Source organism: Engraulis encrasicolus, chromosome 9 (assembly GCF_034702125.1).
Source record: "Engraulis encrasicolus isolate BLACKSEA-1 chromosome 9, IST_EnEncr_1.0, whole genome shotgun sequence".
Classification (NCBI taxonomy): Eukaryota; Metazoa; Chordata; class Actinopteri; order Clupeiformes; family Engraulidae; genus Engraulis; species Engraulis encrasicolus.
In genome coordinates this window covers 20,374,251-20,389,671 of record NC_085865.1, presented here as the reverse complement: position 1 = coordinate 20,389,671, position 15,421 = coordinate 20,374,251, and the positions used below count along the sequence as shown (strand labels likewise).

Sequence of the window (15,421 nt, the reverse complement as noted above, 5' to 3'; positions counted from 1 at the left end):
ATAAAACATGACAGAAGCCATGTTTTGCTACGAAAATTGTTATGGAATACCAGTGAACAACCCTGAACACTTGGTGAGTAGTTGCACAGTATTGAAAACAAATGTTTAGGGTGGATTTAGGAATATATTTGGACATGCCCATAGACAGCCATTCTAAAGCCGGTTGAGACGAAATCCAAATTAGCCAAATAACAGAGACAGCAGTAAACATGAGGGGGGTTCTAAAACATTGCAGATAACTCAGAAAAGGGGCATAATGTTGAAAATAGCTTATGATAACATTGGCCATACTGGGGCCAGGTTGCCACATCACAGTATATTATACAGTATGTATTTTTTTGTATTATGTGTAAGGGGCAAGACACCCTTATTCCCTCCATAAATAAAGGACTTCTACTGTGCTGTACATACTCGACATGCATCTAGCATTGGGCATATTGGGGCCAGGTTGCCATCTCTGGTTGCCCTTATTTATGTCCTGCATTTTTGTTATTCACCGTAAAACCATCTGCTTAGTGCTACAGTATGTACTAATGCACAAGGATGAAGCACAACCTACACAAAGTTCGAGAGAGGTGGGCTCAGGAGTGAAGCCAGAGAGCATGGTGACATCTACAATGGCCATGTTGGTGCTCTCCTGGGCACCATGGTAACTGCACAAGACATAGGTGACAAGTTAAAGCAACAGTATGTCATTTTCATCTCTGGTGATTGTTCAAGAGACAGAAGACAAATTAATGCAATAGTGAAAAAGTATTGATCTTATTTCACATGTAATAAATCACCACTTTTTTTTGGTCTTTTTAACTTTATTTATGATAGGACAGTGAAGGTGGTGACAGGAAGCGAGTGGGGAGAGAGAGATGTTGAAGGGGGCCGCCAAAGGACCCGAGCTGGGAATCAAACCTGGGTCAGCCGCATGGTAGACGAGTGCCCTACCGTTTGACCACGGCAGGGCCAATAAATCACCACTTTCAATGACAAAATATGATTTTGCTCTATTGTAAAAATAAGGCTAAATGAAGACTCATGACATAGCTGTGTACAGGGATACGTACAGGACAGTGATCTCCACGTTGAGGATCTGTGCCATGGCCTTGTTGCACTCTGCCTCAGTCTGCGGCTGGGCCTGAGCTGTGACAGCTTAAGTAGTCTTCTTGTCAATGGGAGTTGTATAGATGTTGTAGAAAAGAGCCACCTGTGACAGAGGAAGCAGTTTGTACACACAGGATGCTTTTTAGTATAAATCTGAATATGAAACATTCTTCTTTGACTTTAGAAGTCCTTCTATTGTTTGTTACGGGTTCCAAAACTGAATGTTGAATTTTGAATTTTGTCTGACTGACCCCAACAGAGGTGCAAGCAGAGCCATTGGCCTCTATGGTGTACTTCCCAGGAAGCCCCAGCAGCGCCCCCTCCTGGTAGAGCAGGGCATTCAGCTGGTTCAACTCAAACTGCTGTTTGGCGCCACCTGGTGTCTGCACTGTGACAGTGCTGGAGTCGTGTGGGTTTAAGACCACAGTGGCATACAGGGCCAGAGCCTGAAGTGCCACCACTGTGTCCTGAGAGACAGACAGACAGACCAAACACACACACACACACACACACACACACACACACACACACACACACACACACACACACACACACACACACACACACACACACACACACACACACACACACACATATTTACTCAACTCTGGCATCATTGGTTATGATAATTAATGCAATTTAATGCAGTTGTAATGTAATATAACATCGCCTATTGAGGAAGGGGCACCTGTGTGGAAGAGAAGCCTCCGTATGGATTCTGCTGCTTCACCAGCCAGCTGACGATCCTGCTGGCGTAGCCCAGGTCTGCAGAGGGCTGCAGCGTGGGCTTGGTGAGGACGGCAAACAGCACATAAGAGCTGGTCTCCACCGCCAGGGAATCAGGCAGCTCTGCGGAGGACGACCAGTTTATCTCAGTGCCTGAGGAGGAAAGACAAGTCAAGTCAAGTTTAATTGTCATTTTATATTCCATATACACTGTACATAGTGCAGTGTGAGCAGGGGCGTAGGCAGAAAAAAATTCTGGGGGGGCCATCTTGGGCCAGCCTTTTAATTGGGCTGGAACACAATTGTCAAAAACTGTTATGAAAACAGGATCTGGGTGTCTGTAAGGGGGGGGGGCAATGGGGTGGCCAGCATCTGACCAATGGCACCCCTTGGCCACTGTCATGTACTGAGGATGACGTCATTACGTCCATACGTTTATCCCCTTGACCTGTGTAGTAGGGATGTAAGGTTGTAGTAAAGCCACAGAAAACTATGCTGCGGTGTGTGTCTGATTTAATTCGCTTACACAAAGTCAAAGTGTAACAGCCACCCTCTGGCTACGCCCCTGGGTGTGAGATCATTCCATCATGAACAACTGGTGATTTACTGTCACCTGCAGGGTAATATGCAGCTGGTAGGTATGTGAGTGTGAGTGAGGATCCTCAGTCATCCAGGTCATTATCCAAACACCTTAGCTGTAAGAAACTGGACGTCTTTCAGCTGGAAAAACATTTCGCCTCATAACGCCGTAACTACTAGCATCCCCTCTTCAATGACCACAACTGTTCAAGCTTTTTGATGAGGAACAAAAGCTCAAATAAATCCAATTATCTACAAATTAGTAACTCATAGCAGGATGCAACTAGCAACTGGTAAAATTGTGATACAGCATGAACAAGACAGATTGCCAACATCTACTATTAAGAACTACAAACCCCAACTCCGATGAAGTTGGGACGTTTGGTAAACAGTGAATAAAATCAAAATGCTATCATTTTCAAAACATTCAATCCATTCATTAGATGGAGAATAGTGAAAAGACAACATATTAAGTGTTAAAACCGAGAAAAAATATTCTTTTGGGGGACAAATGTACTCATTTCTAATTTGATAAATCCAACACGTCTCAAATAAGTTGGGACGGGGATCAGTGAAATTTAGTAAACATCCAAATAAGATCAAACAACAAAGAAGAACATTTCAAAATGAATTGTACTGACGGACAATATAGGTGTCCAGGTATAAGATCATCACAGAGAGGCTGAGTCACTCAGAATTAAAGATGCAAAGGGAATAATTACCATAGTTATTACATACATTTTTGAATTCCCTTTGATTTACCACGATTGAGTGTATATAAGACATATTTTTCTTACTAAAATCATTGTATAGGTTCATGACACCATGATATATATATTGGCTGTAGTCTCACTCTAATTCCTGGAGTGCTAGAGCTATTGAAAATTGACCATATTAAGAATGCTTAATGCGTGCAAATGATACAGGGGTGTAACATTCTCCTAAGCACCTGAGCTCACTTGAAATAAACCCAGAAGACATGGGAAACTGTCCTTTGCTTACAGAAGTCAGCAGAAGTTGTAGAAGTCCATTCTTTTTGACAATAATAGAGCATTGCACATCCTGTGCTACAGTGAAAATGGACCATCCAACTTGTGTTAGTGCTAACTTCAAAAGTCAGCCATGATGGCATGCGGGTGCAGTAGTGCATTGGTTAAGATGTTCTCACTCATCTGTAGAGTTAAATACAGTGCTGAATGGTATAAATGGGTTTTAAACAGCATGAAAAGACACTCATGCATTATATTTTGAAGGGAGATCTTCGATTACTGCCACATAGTAAGGTCAAATTGCATTCTCTACTATGTTTTAACAGTTTGGCTCCATCATAAGGACCAGCAGGTGATAAAATGGTGGGCTTTTGGTCAAGACCTGTCACACTGTAAGCACTACAGAAAGGAAAACATTGCAAAACATGACAAGGAATACACCCACCATTTAAGCTGGTGAAATCATGTCCAAGTTAGGAATTAACACTGTTTTTTTATATAAAATCATCTCATCGGTTAATGTATTTAACTGTTAAGTGTTGTCTTTTGTTTTGTTTTTAGTCTTCCTCGATATTTGCTGCCATTTATTGTCCCCGTCCCAACTCTTTTGAGACGTGTTGGATTATCAAATTAGAAATGTAGGTAATAACTAGAAATGCATTCTCACAGAAAATGCTGGAAGCGGGCTTGCCTTTTGGGGCAGAGATGAAACAAAGTACTATTGAGAAAACAAAGCCAAAAAGAAATCTTGGAAAAACTCCATCCACCCAGTCAGAAGTTATGGGCCAAACAATTCAGCCATCTTGGATTCAGCCATCTTGAAAGTGTTGCAGCTCTGCTACTAAATGACATACATGGTATTTTAAGTTGGCTAAGGAACACTGCATATGATAAAATTTTGAAAATCAACATGGCTTCGAGCGGGATTAGAACTCACAACCTCCATATCTGTAATCCAACCCCTTTGCCATTGATATTAAATGACATACAATACATGATATTTGAAGTTGGCTAAGGAACACTGCATATGATATCATTTTGAAAATCAACATGGCTTCGACTGGGGTTCGAACCTCCAACCCCCATATCCCTAATTCAGCACATTTGCCATTCATACTAAATGATATACATGGCATTTTAAGTTGGCCAAGGAACACTGCATATGATATAATTTTGAAAATCAACATGGCTTTGACTGGGATTCGAACCCCAACCTCTCCATATCTGTAATCCAGCACATTTGCCATGCATACTAAATGACATACATGGCATTTTAAGTTGGCCAAGGAACACTGCATATGATATAATTTTGAAAATCAACATGGCTTTGACTGGGTTTCGAACCCCCAACCTCAATATCTGTAATTCAGCACATTTGCCATCCATACTAAATGATATACATGGCATTTTAAGTCGGCCAAGGAACGCTGCATATGATATAATTTAGAAAATCAACATGGCTTCAGGTGGGATTCGAACTCTCAACCTCCATATCTCTAATGCAGCGGCATGCATTACCACTAAGCCAAGCAGCTACTTGTCATGCATAGTCCAGCAAGACTATATTACATTGCATTGCAGAGCTGAACAATGGCCTTCTAGAATGGCTGCTCGCACCTGCTCGTTAAGAATAGAATCTTGAGACAGTGGCAGTTAAGATGGAACACTTCATTGGGAGCACCTGTTCTGATACTAACTGACAGTTAGTATTGAGCCTTAAAGGGGTATGCCACTATTTTGGGGCTTAATACAGTTAAAATCGTTGGCTGGGGTTTGTAAAGGTGGTAAAGTGTCTTATTTTTCATGTAAGCCGTTGTCTTGCTTGAAGACAAGTTAAAAGAGGGAATATGTCGCTAAGCTAGTGAAAGTCAATATATCCGTGTAGCATGCTACAATGCTACATGGATCCATTGACTTTCACTAGCTTAGCGACATATTCCCTCTTTTAACTTGTCTTACAGCAAGACAACGCTTAACATGAAAAATAAGACACTTTACCACCTTTATAAACCCCAGCCAACGATTTTAACTGTATTAAGCTCCAAAATAGTGGCATACCCCTTTAAAAAGGGGAGAGAATGAGAATGAGTTTTTTGTCTTTACAACATCGTTGTAAAAAAACTAAAAGGAGTTGGCACGTGTCCTTTTCACAGATCGGAGTCATGCTTGTGATCTCTCTAACAGTCTTTGAATGAAGTTTATAGGTTAAATTTTTCAGGCACAAATGGACCTCCGTGTGGGACATGCGCTGATCTCTTGAAAAATGCACTTTTCGAAAGAATGGGATTCTCCATAGAGCCAGGCCTGTTTTTTTTACAAACCTGCCATTTAAAAAGTATTGGGAGTTGGGAGATGAAACTTTCACAATTTGGAGACATCCCATAGAGCTCGCTAACAACGCGTCAACTAAACTTCTAGGTGAAAGTGTTGATATTTTATGACCGAAAAAGCCTCCTACACTCTAATCTCTAGAGTGGCGGAACTTTGGTTCATGAAGGTTCCACCACTGTTTCCAATGGGGACCCAGGCTTTCACTAAATCGCCAAAAACGGGAAAACGATAAGAGACACGGAGAAGCCTATAACGAAACGCGATCTCCAAGCCGAGCCGGTCGTTTTAGTGTTTGAACGGTGTCTCTATCTCGAAAGGCCTAGGAGGAGATCCATTTTCTATTTTTGCTGTCCCCCTGCACAAGAACGATAATAAGAAACAGGACTTAGAGATTACTATAAACGGGCCTTGCTCTGCAAGAGCTCTGCTCTTGCTCCGCAAGCCCGCTTAATAATAATGAATGACCACACACACAAAAACACAATTAGGTAATGCCTCGTACTGTCACTAGAGGTCGCTACAGTGTCCAGGTGTTTGAGCAGCTGAGCTCTGATCTCTTCTTCTCCAGCCAGACGAAGGTGAAGGTGTAGGCCAGCAGAGCAGTGGAGTACATGTTGGACAGGTCACTAACAGACTTGAGGAACCTCATGGTGCTCTCCTAAGACACACAAAAGTCATAAGAGGTTGTTACGCTTTTCAAATAATACCAAACTGGTTTTACTTCAAGACTAAAGGTGAAGTGAAATGAGAGTGGATTTGTGGCCGTGGGCCAACACTGTTGAGCTGTTACAGTTGTTGCCAGATTGGAGTGGACTTTAGTGGTCACAGGCAGTTCTTGAGTATTTTCTGGGCTGGAAATCATCAGTCACATCTGGCAACCCTGCTGTGTGATTAGAAGCACCGCTATGATCTAAATAGCCTCTGCACTGCTTTGGTCAAGGATATGACCAACATGACCAATCAAGTGGCCACTTTGTACATGCGGTGGCCATTTTGCCATCTCTACCCCTGCGCAGCCCAATCCGCTCAGAAGATTCAAACAGGAACAGAAAGAGTGTTGTGATGTGGGCAAGGTGGGCCAAGGTTGGGGCCTTGTGGTGATTTTAAAAAGAGCAGGGCTACACAAGCTCACCAGGCAAACATATTTTTTGGCTGCTAGGTGAGCTAACCCAGTAAACTAGGCTGAACAAAAACAAAACAAAAAATGTAGGGGCCTATGATATTAATCAGTCAAAATGTATTTATAAAGCACATCACACCTATTGTGTGCAGTTGACTCGTAGTGCTTTGAAATACACATACACATTCCCACATTCACAATACTTACAACCTGATAAGGCGTGTGCAGATAAATGAACTCAATTTAATGAGTGCATAAATTCGATTAGATTAAATTAATTATATTAATTAAAATGGCTGACTATAGTTGAGGGGCGTTTCTCTGTGTGTCAGTTTTTTATGATAACAGTGAAGTATTGGCTATTTAATTGATGGAGACTGCTGTCGAATATGAGAAATCACCACAGCTAAAAATCAGCATAAAGCGTAAAGATAAATATAATATAAGGCACTAAATCATCATAAAAACAATTGAGGAAGACGGATTTGACCTGGATTATATCAAGATGAACAGAACTGTCAATTTCCTTACAGGTACAGGCATGTCCAGTTCCAGCATTGATGGTGACGTAATCATTTACTCCTCCCCAGAGACCAGAAAAAAACTGATGTAGGTAAAGCCATGGCAACAAACCATCCATATTAATTCTGACAAAAAGTTATCAAATACGCTCCCTTGTAACTTAATTATGCCTTGCTTATCCCCTATTTGTCAAACATACTGTATGTGCCTTGCGCATGTTTCTGTAAGTCACCTAAGAAAAGTGCATGTTCAAGGTAATGAATTGTCTAATGGTAGTAGAGGTACCTTCATCCGGTTGTTGAAGAGCTTCCCTTGCATATGGAAAACTCCGGACGGCCTGAGTTTATTTCTAAGCCAAGTCTCAGCAAATTGTAGAGTCTCTGGGTCAATGTAGGTGAAGGACTTTGCTTTTCCGAAAGATCTCATCACAAACGCCGTAAGCCTAATGGAACGGATAAAATGAACATTCTTGCACATTTCAAATGGAAGGCTGGAGGGGGAGAACAGTAAAGAGCAGTAGTGATTACAACATCAAGGCCTTTTATTATGAAGTAATTGTAGCCCACGCCACTCACCACGTGTTCCCGTCTCCTGTGCCAAACGTGCTGTAGGCCCCGTCACTGTGCTTGTAGTTCAGCTGTCGCTGGTATCCTAGGAGACAGAAACATTGTACCACATATAGACTGTATCAGTGTGCAGCTAAATAAGCTGTCGCTGGTACCCTGTTGGTTACATTTGTACCGGAGACAAAACATTGTACATGCCATGTAGGTCTACTGTGCATCGTAGTGTGCTGCTAAACACTTTACTTGTCACCCCTCCCTATTAGACTGGCAATGACCATGTTATAACTACAAAATAAAACTGGCAATGACCATGTTATAACTACAACATAAAACTGGCAATGACCATGTTATAACTACAACATAAAACTGGCAATGACCATGTTATAACTGCAACATAAAACTGGCAATGACCATGTTATAACTACAACATAAAACTGGCAATGACCATGTTATAACTACAACATAAAACTGGCAATGACCATGTTATAACTACAACATAAAACTCGTATTGATGAATGCCAATGTCTGCTGTCATTGTTGTGTTAAATACAAAGTCACGTTTTGTTGTAAACCTGACATTGTTTGGGATGTCTTCCTTACAACATTTACCAAGATGAAAAAGTCTGCCCATGGTTGTGTCATGATTATTTGACTTTTGACAAGACCACTAGCTGGAAGGGGTCATGTCAACTTGACATTTTACAAAAGCATTAAAGTATAATGAAACATGTCCAAGTAAAATAGAACAGGATTAACAAGTTTTTAGTGCATGATACCATGGGCCACCAGATGGAAATGTGTTACTTTCCATAATAATAAAAGTAATCCACCGACCACTCTGGAGGAAGTTGGTGGCTTTCTCCTTGATGTCTGCGGTGAGCTGGCCAGTGTTGTGAAGGTACTCCAGGATGTAGATGTTTGGGGAGAGGATGGCCATGTTCTGCTCCCCACAGCCATACGGCATCCTCAGGAGACCCTCCATGTTCTTCAGGGCGCGGCCCAAGACGTCTCCTGCAGGGACACAGGTTAGGATGATGATGATGAGGATGATTATTCATATTATTATTATTATTATTATTATTATTATTATTATTATTATTATTATTATTATTATCATTATTATTATTATCATTATTATCCTTTATCCTTCCAGTAGGCTATCAGGAATTATCAGTCTCTCATTACATGTTCAGGCGTTATTACATGTTTTGGGGACTTGAAGGTGCACTGTGCAGTATTGAGGCCAGAGCAGGTATTGCAAATATGTTTCTCATTGAAACTGTGCTGCTTATTGCCAAACTTGACTGTGTGTGTGTGTGTGTGTGTGTGTGTGTGTGTGTGTGTGTGTGTGTGTGTGTGTGTGTGTGTGTGTGTGTGTGTGTGTGTGTGTGTGTGTGTGTGTGTGTGTGAGAGTGTGTGTGTGAGTGTGTGTGTGTGTGTGTGTGTGTGAGAGAGAGAGAGAGAGATCTGTGATACCTAGCACAGAGACGGAAACTCGTGTTGATCCCTTTATGACGTCTGCTGGCAGTTTCAAAATGATAAACAAATTATATTAGAAAGCACATATGTCCTATTAAATACTTATTTTGGTATTATGTATATCTTTTATAACTGTATGCCTGATTAACTATAATGATGAAATATGAAGTTAATAGGACTATGTGGATGGGACAAAATAAATACAGCAAAATAATAATATCAAATTATATTGCATGCAGTCCATGATGAGACTTTCTATTGAAATTATACATGGGATCTGAGAATGCATTGATCATGGGTTCATGGTACAGAACCCGAATAAACCTGAAATATCAGGGTTATAGGACTAGACTAGGTATGTGATGTAATGAAGATTACTAATGGGGAGCCAAAGAATATTCACCCTTTGGACATACTGTAGGAGCTAATTGAAAGTCTCCGTTTTCTCTGTTCCTTCAGGCTTGAATGACAAAAACATGAGCTTAAGTGTAGCTTTATGCTTGCTTTATCCCAGCTCATCAAGACTTCATATTGGATACTGGTAAGTGGTGATGATGATGATGAATGTGTACCTGGGTGTGCTAATGTAATCCTGTGTTAATAAAACAAAAAACTGACCCTACTTGACATCACTTAATATTCTGTATATTTCCTGTGCACTTGACATCACTTATTATTCTGTATATTTCCTGTGCACTTGAATATGCAAGAAATGTATGCTATGATTATGTCCTTGATTGTGAATCGCTTTAGATAAAATCATCTGCCACATGTAATGTACCTACCTTGACCAGCAGAGGGCGTGTGACTATGTCAATGCTGTCCCTCTCAGGGACGGACACCAACTCATTGCCACACAGAGTCTGGGAGGAGGTAGCCTCGGCACTTATGGTCACGTTCATCAATCCTACCACACACAAACATACAGTACAGCATTACCATTTAAAAATACTTGACATTATGTCTTTTATATCTTGCAGTTATGTCTTGTCCAGGGTTAGCAGTGCGTTGGATGGTACCAGGCCAAGGGGTATGTTGTCCTCCTGGGCCCAGGACGATTGGGGGGGCAACATTGGGTCCCAATTACAGTGTATGTGGGTAGGGGGCTCTTTCAGATGACTTTGTCCTGGGCCCAGCAAAAGCTGTCAGCGGCCCTGGATGGTACCATGCTCTTTGTGTCAGAGTCAGGCTGGAATAGATGGAGGAGAGTGCTAGTAGATTAATCCATCCGTTCATCCGTTCCTGCCTGTAATTAGAGGCTTTGCAGATGAAGATTAGACCGTTAACCCTATCCAGACTGGGGGGGGGGCTAAAAGTGCCCGCACCAACTTTGATGTCGTATAATTCCTTAACGACTTAAGCTATGACTACGAAACTTTGTGACTTTTCCTAACATTTAGTTGGCTACAGTTAAGTACCGAAAGATTAAGTTTATCATTTTGCAACGGTTTTCTGACAGGTATGTCTGACCAAAAATCACTTTACCGTATCTATGATGCCATATATTTTCATATTTTTTTGTTATTTCCAATAGCATCAGACTACTTTGTGAGCATTAAAGTGGTTTGAAGCATAAAATCATTAAAATTCAAGTGCATTACCTACATTTGATGGAAAATACATTATGGCGAGATTTTGGGCTTAATAAGATGTTGACGTCATAATACCAGATAATTACACAAAAAAGATTCCGTTCATGAGTTATGAGGGGGGGGGGGGTCAAAAGAGCCCCCCCCAGGCCCAGGCCCAAAAAAGTCCAGTCTGAATAGGGTTAAGACACTATGTTATAAATTTGCTGCTACCAGAATAGAGCTTGAAAGTCCCACCCCTTAGTTCCGCATTTCACGGGACCTAAGCTGACCATCTAACAACATGGTAGCAGTCATTATATGCGCTGGGCTACAAATATGCTGTTTAAGAGGCTAGATATAGATTATTCATGCAGAAATATCAATATTTTGTTCTGAAGCCGTCTGTATGAAAAATGTGAAGAAACACACTATTCTAAATCGGTTGGAGTTTCGTACGAAAAATTAACCAAAAATATCAGAAACAACATATGTGGAGCTCGTGGCACAATTCAAAGGGGATCGAAATATCATATTAATACCGCCATTGGATTACATGCTACGATTTTATGCTAAAAACGCCATTGAGGTCCCATGAAATTGGGGGAAGTGACGTCACTTTCAAGCTCTATGGCAATGACCAAGTTGGTAGTGCATTACTAATGGCCCTGTATTGTGTCATAGTATTGTAGTACTATAGTAGTTTTTAATGACTATTACAGCGTGCCAATGGAGGGCTACCCTGGCTCTTGCCAGCTGATACATTTTTACCTTGGTCTTCCTGATAGCCTCTGGGTTTCCTCCACAGCCGACACATTTTCGAATGACGCTTATCAAAAATCTTTGCATGTGATTGGATAAATAACCTGTCCTCATCTTTACTGACATGCCAATTCAGCCACTCACATTGAACTCGACCCGTGACGCAGTTGAAAACAGCTGGAGGAATAAGAGCCATAACACCGCCAAACTGGAAAATCCCATTCAGCGATTCTGATTGGCTCATTAGTTCAAGAATGATTCCGTCCTCAACAAGCCTCAGATGGTTGCGAGAGGAAAACGGAACACCTTTGCGTGTAGTTTGGTGAAACAGCCAGATGGTGAGAGGTGTTTGTGAATTGGCAGCGTGAATTCTGGAAAGCAACTACAAATACTCGCTAGACCTTTAACTGTTTTTCTTACCATCTCTAACAGAGTAATTTTAATCAGAGTATGAAGGGTTATGATCAGACTGAGCAGGTCCCAAAAACTTTGTCTGATCACAATCCTCCATACGCGTCTCTGTAGCCTACACTGCTCCCCTGAGGCATAAATGCAATGTTATTGTGCACATTTGTGTGCTCTAGTGCTATTGTTCTGAGATGTGATGACAAAAAATGGTAAAACTTTATTTTCCATTATCCACTAATAACATGTGCCTTAATGTCTGTATAACTGACTTATAACACACACGTTAGCCAAAATAAACCATTTGTTAGCCATGTATTAACACATTTCTTGTACTTCACCAACAAGGACTTCATTATTGATATTATTGTGGGGACCTAGCAGGCTCTTGTTTTTGCTTAACACAGGTTTTCTAAGTAATAGATAGTAATTAGGCATGTTAGTTAAACTAATAGTGGCTAACATGCAAACCCTAAAATAAAGTTTACTTTTACTTTTGTGGAATTCCTTCTGTATTACAGAGTGTGGAGGGCACCAGAGTCCAGCTGAAGGTCTTCCTGCCGTTGGCACACAGACAGGAGGAGTACTGGCCATCAGCAGAGGGGCTCATGCCACAGCAACTGTATCGCATGCTATATCGTCACGTGGCCACGAATCACCCATCTATAATCTATAACGTTCGTCATGCCGTCATGATAAAGCCCCCTTTTTCGTGGTTGGGCCACACTTCCACAGCCAATGCATTTGAATGGGCTGTCTGACTCGTGGTTGATTTACGATTGATGGCCCAATTCCGACAGAAAACTGATTAGGGAAGGATTATTAGTGAAGGGATACATTAGCATGTATGCCCCATCACACTGTAAAGTAAAACAAATTAAGTTGGACAGTGTGTTTTCCAATGCAATGTTCGCTTTTCTACACCGTACCTATACACTCCACTTCTTCCTCATCACTGGTGTCTGAGAAATCACCTGGAGGCTTGATAGGTCCATCAATCGTGAATCAACCATGAGTTGGACAGCCCATTCAAATGCATTGGCTGCGGAAGAGTGGCCCAACCACGAAAAACGGGGCTATATCGTGACGGCACCACTACCGTTATAGATTCATTTAATTTCGTGGAAACACGACGCATCTCATGCGATAGGGCTCTCCAGAGAGTGTGTGCCCAGAAGAACAGAACAGCAGTTTTCTCTCTATATTGTGTTTTTATGTCCTTTAGCGAGAGACCTATTCTGTTTTGCGGAAATTTCCTTAGTCACTCATCTGACCTCCTCCAGGGTCCAGAGCCATGTTTCTGGGAAGACTGTGCGGTCCTTGAGCGAGAGACCTATTCTGTTTTGCGGAAATTTCCTTAGTCACTCAGTTTTCTCTCTATATTGTGTTTTTATGTCCTTCAGCGAGAGACCTATTCTGTTTTGAGGAAATTTCCTTAGTCACTCACCCGACCTCCTCCAGGGTCCAGAGCCATGTTTCTGGGAAGACTGTGCGGTCCTTGAGCGAGAGACCTATTCTGTTTTGCGGATATTTCCTTAGTCACTCACCCGACCTCCTCCAGGGTCCAGAGCCATGTTTCTGGGAAGACTGTGCGGACCGTGTTTTTTGTTTTTGTCCTTTATTTTTACAGCCACAGCAGCTTTTACCTGGCATCAAACTTGGTGTGTGTGTGTGTGTGTGTGTGTGTGTGTGTGTGTGTGTGTGTGTGTGTGTGTGTGTGTGTGTGTGTGTGTGTGTGTGTGTGTGTGTGTCTGTCTGTGTGTCTGTGTGCGTGTGCGTGTGCATGATCATTTCAACTAAAATATAAACTATAGTCCATAGTCAGAGCTCTTGAACGTACTAAGATGACTGGCACCTTTTTCATACATCAAGTAGCCAAATTCGTTAATACCAAGGCCATCGCTTTCTGAGTAGCCTACGTGTCCTACGTGTAAAAGTACTCTTACAGATGTAATTGCAACACTAGTGGTATGATATTATATGGTTTCAACTTTGTAGTAGACTAGACTAGCGTTGTTATTACATCTCTAAGAGTGCTTCTACTTCTACTTCATACAATTCTGCTTAAAATGCTTTAACATTATTCAAAAAAGCATACCAAAAGTCACTCGAGTTATGGAGCACAGAGGGCCCTCTAGAGCAGCGGTTCCCAACCTATGGGTCGGGACCCAACCTATGGGTCGCCAAAGATCCACAGTGGGTCGCGAAGCCCTCTTGATCTTAAGGGGTTTAATTATACCATATATAGCCCACGTTGAATAAATGACAAAGCATCGAAACTAATATATGCATAGAAGCAACAAAATGTAAGTGATACATTAAACAGTTATTCTATATTTGACTGAAGACAAATTAAGATATGAAATGATAACTAATACGTTTTTGCAGGAAACAGAGTATCATGTGACTCCCTCTCATGAGGATGCTCGCGCGATTGGGTCACGAAAGCTTACAAAGGTAAAAATATGGGAAGAAAAAGGTTGGGAACCACTGCAGTCTAGAGCTATATTCGTTATGGCCTTCAGTCCCAATCTCTAGGTGAAACACAAACAAAACATTTAGATACGGATGCACCGTCTCTCTCTCTCTCTCTCTCTCTCTCTCACACACACACACACACACACACACACACACACACACACACACACACACACACACACACACACACACACACACACACACACACACACACACACACACACACACACACACACACACACACAATTAACGAGCTGGTTGTGTTTACAGTAGTTCTTCCCTTGCTGTAGCATACTGACTTCACAGCCCTTATATCCTATGCCAGACTTGCACACAGAGACATTTCATTGGGTGAATACTTTATTGTTATTCTCGTTGGCTGCTGTTGTACCTTAAGAACCGCAGAAGGGCCATCACTTGGATATTTGACGTCAGCCCGGGCACACTTTAAATCCTCAACAGCAGCATCATCAATTTGGGAGTCCGACATTGGTAATGATGCAAAAACTTAGAATAGCATGAGCAAAGAAAAACGAAATGAAAGAAAAGAAAGAAAGAAAGAAAGAAAGAAAGAAAGAAAGAAAGAAAGAAAGAAAGAAAGAAACTAACAACTAACAATCAAGAACAAGGTTGTCCCTTAAATTAGACATTGATTGATATGTAAAACTATATTTAGCATACAAGAAATTAAAAAAAAAACAAAAAAAAACCAACCTTACTATGAAACTGGACATAGTTGAGAATGGAGGGCTTATGCTCTTTGGTACCTTCACTGTTGGGCACTTCTAATGACGTCTCTCT

The 15,421-nt window shown here is 41.4% G+C and overlaps 1 pseudogene; it reads right to left on the bottom strand.

The window, feature by feature from the left end:
• Nucleotides 1-904: 904 nt before the first annotated feature.
• Nucleotides 905-12,752, bottom strand: LOC134456127 (alpha-2-macroglobulin-like; annotated as a pseudogene).
• Nucleotides 12,753-15,421: the final 2,669 nt, after the last annotated feature.